Source organism: Xyrauchen texanus, chromosome 6 (assembly GCF_025860055.1).
Source record: "Xyrauchen texanus isolate HMW12.3.18 chromosome 6, RBS_HiC_50CHRs, whole genome shotgun sequence".
Taxonomy (NCBI): domain Eukaryota; kingdom Metazoa; phylum Chordata; class Actinopteri; order Cypriniformes; family Catostomidae; genus Xyrauchen; species Xyrauchen texanus.
Genome location: NC_068281.1, coordinates 18,619,248 through 18,625,247, shown reverse-complemented (window position 1 = coordinate 18,625,247; position 6,000 = coordinate 18,619,248).

Here is a 6,000-nt window from a genome sequence, read left to right as displayed (position 1 = left end):
AAAATCTCTATTCGATTCTTCTCCATGGTTTTATTTATATTGCGTTTTTTGTTTTGTTTAAGGGAACGTCATTACTATACCAACAAATGCAGATATGCCAGAAAATGAAAATGACCACGGAACACACAAATCAGATCTGATCAGTTGCAATACATAGTAAGGACATTCAATCACAAATAAATTGGATTTTGACTGGCAGTCTGAACATAGCTTAAGAGTGTTTGCAGGCAACCATCAAACCTGTGCCCTTGGCAAATAAAGTAAAGTGTATCAAGACTGTACTTAAGTGGACTTCATGTGTATCTACATACCTTATCCATATGTACCTTAGTTTGAATTAACTGTCTAGTTCACAGCTTAAATACATGCATTAGCTTCCTAATTACATTTCAACTACAGAATATTACACAGGTATAAGCTACGTAAAATAAAGTGTATCAAGACTGTACTTAAGTGGACTTGAACACATGAAGTCCACTTAAGTACAGTCTTGATACACTTTATTTTACGTAGCTTATACCTGTGTAATTTTCTGTAATTTTAATGTAATAAAGAAGCTAATGCATGTATTTTAGCTGTGAACTAGTGGGTTATTTAAGATGGATAAGGTATGTAGATACACATGAACTGCACTCAAGTACAATCTTGATACACTTTATTTTATGTTACATACATGTAATGCTACAAAACGTACACATTTGCCATGTGTAACTGCAGACCTTAGTAGCCTAATATATTTAAGTACTTCTTGTTACATTGTGTGGTACTAAGTACTTTCTTACATAATTACAGTGTACCAAGTTTGTAACACGTATGTAACAGACTCGTCTTGTTACATATGTGTAACAGTAGCTGCCTATTACATGTGTGTAATTACAATCTGTAAGTACAGGCTGTACCATAACTTAGTTACATGTTTATTACATTTTGGTACATGTAATTACAACGTTTATTACTAAGTAATTAACTAAGTAATTACTCTGTATCAAGGACTACGTAAAATAAAGTGTTACCCAAAATTGTTTTGTGTCATATCTGTGATATGTTTATTTGCTATGATTTAAAAAAGCTGGGTGAACATCCTCTAAGTGTGGTGATTCCATAATTTTTGTCAGGAGTTGTAAATGTTTTCCATTTTCAGCTTGGTAACCAGTCCTTTTGTTTTTCTTTCCTTCCAGTATTGCAAACATCACACAGAACATGTTTGTAAAAGCTACAGCAAGCTATATCAAGCTTTAACAACACACATCTTTGGACTTCTTAGTACCCACAAAGCCACTACTAGTACTGTGAATGCATTTGAAAAAAGTGCTACGAATGCCATATATGGACATCAATTTGAACCCAGAGCACCCAAGTTCACATATGGTGTGGCTTTCAACGCTACAAAACATGTTGTGCTAGCCAAATAAAATGTCTCTGCCAGTCTCCTCACTAAGTTCATTACATTTTACAACCTTTCACATGTGTTTAATTATAATCTGACGGTCTTTTACCCAAAGTGCCATGCAATACACAATCACTTTATGATTATTTCCTCTCCCATTTCAAACCTAGACAGCTCAGCCCCACGAGTTGCCATACAATTTGCAGAGAGCAGCCTAGAAAAATGTGTTTCCCCAAATAGAGCCCCTTGAATCACACACAATGCAACTCACACATGGCTGGCATCCATACCATTATTGTTTTAACCAAACAAACCACTTCTAAACACTGGGTTTGCATTACAAGCCCGTATTTAGACCCTTCTTTAAACATTGCTAGGCAGAATGAATCAATTAAAAGAGAATTACGTTAGTTCCTGTTTATTTAAAACATGTTTACACTGCAGGGGCCTGCCTGAAAATTCATATTGTTCCCGTGCTGGAACAGGACCCAGAAATTGCAAACACATTTGTTAGTTTGAAGCGATTTCTGTAAATACTGATCTTTGCTCAGTATAATGAGGTCAGTGAACTAATGAGGATAGTTTGATGGATAAACAAGACCTATAGATGGACACAGGTGGAGATAGCTCGAAGCTGCTTCACCAGATTCCTTTCTGAGGCTGCATCAGCCTATTTTAAAGAGTCGTAGAGAATTGTTGGTCTGTTTCAGTAGATGTTTGGCAACATGAAGATGTATAGATCCAAAAACCTGATACCACCAAAAAGCTTCTGTTTTGAATTGCTTTGTAATTTAATAATAATACTAAAAAAAAAAATAATATATATGTATACACCATGGTTGTTAATCATGATTGAAATGTGTACAACATTCATTTCTGACTGACAGTAATGTTCAAGGATGCAAACAACTCACCTTTTGGTGAAATTTGCCATTTTTTATTGAAAATATGTCATGTGTAATTCGTGATTTTTTATATCATTCGTAATTGTGAATGTGAAAACATTAACAGAGCGGTTTCAGCATGTCAAGCATCAGACAAAGGGTGAATGTGTGCATATTCTGAATAAACTGAATCAATGTGGTTATATGATGCCATTTAGAAAATTCAGTTGACATTGACTTTGAAAATTATCCATAAAACACAAAGTACGAGCATTATCACCCTCAGATTAGAACTAGACCATGGTAACATGGCTTCCATTGTGTTTTTTGGTTTTGGCATGGACAATGTCATTTATTTTTAATGCAAATTTATTTGTAAATAATTTACAGTCAGTTTGAGCATTTCTACCCAATTTATAATGACTTTATTTAATTCTGACTTTTGGATAGCATCTCCTTAGTGTCTTCTTTCAAAAGAGACCAGGGTTCATGAACTGCAACAATTTTATTTTGGGTATGTCCTTGTCAGGACTGTGCTCAAAAAATGAGCCACATGTTAGTTAGTAGTTCGCCTAAAAATGAAATTGCTGTCATTTACTCGCCCTATGTTATTTCAAACCCATATGCAGGGCAGTGGTGGCTCAGTGGTTAAGGCTCAGGGTTTCTGAGCAGAAGGTTGGGGGTTCAAGCCCCAGCACCACCAAGATGCCACTGTTGGGCCCTTGAGCAAGGTACTTAACTCCAGGTTGCTCCGGGGGGGGATTGTCCCTGTTGTAAGTGCACTGTAAGTCGCTTTGGATAAAAGCGTCTGCCAAACGCATAAATGTAAATGTTTACTTTTTCTTGGAACATAAAAATAGATATATTATGCAGCTCTATATTTTAGAAAAACAGTTTATAATGAACTGGAGCTATCAAGATTAAAAAAGAACAAATACTATAAAGACATCATAAAAGTAGCCCATATGACAAACAGAATCGAAAGTGTTCAAAAGCACTGTACAAATCTGGCTTAAACAAAATCAGGTTTGTGAACATAGACTATATAGAGACTGCATACATCTATCTATTTGTTAGAAGCCTAACTAAACATAAGAAACATGTATCTTTTAAAACCAAATATTAGAGGAAAACTATATTTGTGACCTCAACACTTTATAATGAATTCCATATTGCAGCATTTTTCCATTTGATTTAAATCTTACGTGGGTTCTCATATGTCTCTAATATAATATATATCATGATATCTTACCCTTTGTATCAAAAATTTTTTTTTTGTCCGCAAAGGGTCTGAAGGCAGTTCCTTTGACCTCATGATTCTCATTTGCTCTGACATGCACTGTGAGCTGTAAGGTCTTATATAGACAGGTGTGTGGCTTTCCTAATCAAGTCCAGTCAGTATAATCAAACACAGCTGGACTCAATTGAAGGTGTAGAACCATCTCAAGGATGATCAGAAGAAATGGACAGCACCTGAGTTAAATATATGAGTGTCACAGCAAAGGGTCTGAATACTTAGGACCATGTGATATTTCAGTTTTTCTTTTTTAATAAATGTGCAAAAATGTCAACAATTCTGTGTTTTTTTGTCAATATGGGGTGCTGTGTGTACAATAATGAGGAAAAAAAATGAACATAAATGATTTTAGCAAATGGCTGCAATATAACAAAGAGTGAAAAATGTAAGGGGGTCTGAATACTTTCCGTACCCACTGTATATATATCATTTTTAAATATTTAAAGATAACTAAGACAATACAAAAAGCGGCTTTAGAATACAATGTATTGTTTACTACCATATTATTGATCATAAGTTAATCATTGGCATACAGTTCACAGCAATCCATTTCACAAGTGAATTTGTCAATCAGTTGGAGATTTATTATGAGGGCTTGTTTAAGAGCCCATCAATTTACACCTTCGTCAGATATGCTTGTGTAGTGTCTCGGGTGTGTTGCATCATAAACCATGCACGGCATCATAAACCAGACACATAAAAAGTGGGTGGGCCTAGGACGGGCCTAGGCCCACCCACTTTTCAACAGGCCGACCCAAAACTTTTCTTCAAAATTGTTTTGTCAAGAATTATAAAAAAATCGCCAATTAAGCTCATAATTTGTGCTAAAATAGTCTAAATGTTTAGTTTTAAAAACAATTTTAAGCTGGTTATGTCTATTTTGATGTTTCTGTGCAAGTTCAGCAGACAGTGTTCGGGTTTGTTCCGATCAGAGCATGTGAGCGGAGAGCACATTTCTGAATATTCCGCTCTGCTCGCTCATTCTGAAATGGCCTGCTGGTTCGAACTTCGAAGATATGTGGAATAAGGCCTCCGACTATTTTTTTCCCCCCTAGTCGACTAAGCCATTAGTGGACAAATCGCCTCTTTATATTATTTTCATTAGGCTACTAGGGCAGGCTATAGGCTATAGCCTAGTATGGAAGATTGTTTCCACCATAGAATAGCCTAAAACATTTTAAAAGGTAATTGTGATAATTATCTTGCATCAGAATTGCGAGATATAAAATCAGAATTTCGTGAACTAAAGTCGCAATTGCGTGAAATAAAGCCGCAATTGCGTGTTATAAAGTCAGAATTGCATGAAATAAAGTCGCAATTGCTTCTTTTTTTTTTTTACCCATAGTTTATATCTCACAATTCTTCTGACTTGGTAACACGCACTTTATATCATGCAATTCTGCCTTTATATCTCCCAGTTTCGTAGGCCTATTATAAAGTCAGAATTGCGAGATATATAAACATGCAATTATGTGAAAAAAGCCAGAATTTCAAGCTATATTTCTCGCAGTTTATATCACGCAATTTTGACTTAATAACATAGGCTACAATTGCGACTTTATATCACGCAATTCTGACTTTATAGCTAACTTGCAATTGCCACTTTATATCACGTAATTCTGAGATAAAAAGTCAGAATTGTGAGATTAAAAAAATCGAGATTGAGATTGAGGCACAGTCACTACTTCAGCAGATCAGAACAAAAAAGTTCATATTCCTCCTTGTACTTTTCAAACAATTGTTCAGTAAATCAGACTTCACGTCTAAAAGCCTCCAGTCCATCGACACATCAGTGACAGACACAGTTGATTTGATCGAGAACCTCAAACAAGAACTGACAGACATTCGCTCCGGTGACTCTGCGTTCTCAAATATGTTAGCAACAACAAATAAGATGATGGAGGATCATGATGTCGAGAACTGGGATGTCATCAGTTTGCCCCGCTCAAGAAAGCTCCCAGGCCGATTTGAGGGAAGTATTGTCACATGCACGTTGGGGAAATCGACAAGGGTGAGGAGTGATAGTGACCTGCGCAACATTTCCAACACGCTAATAGACTGCCAGCTTAATGAACTGAACACTCGATTCCACAGTGACACCTATGGCCTCATGGCATCTGCTGCAATCCTGATGTCCCCTTGCCTTGATACAAATGACACCAGCTTGGCCACTATAGCGAACTCTCTCAATGATACAGGGAAGCGCTTCCACGTAACCATATCAGAGTCAGAGCTCGACGTGTTTGTGCAACTCATAGAGAGGAAGAAAAAAAGAGGAGAACATCTCAAAAATCTTGTAGAAGTGATGGACATATGCAATGGGGACGCTTTTCCTGAATATCCATGCTTTCTTAAAAGCTCTGATAACACTGCCAATGACATCTTGTACAGTTGAACGCGTCTTTTCCAGTGTCAACCGGATTAAAACACCA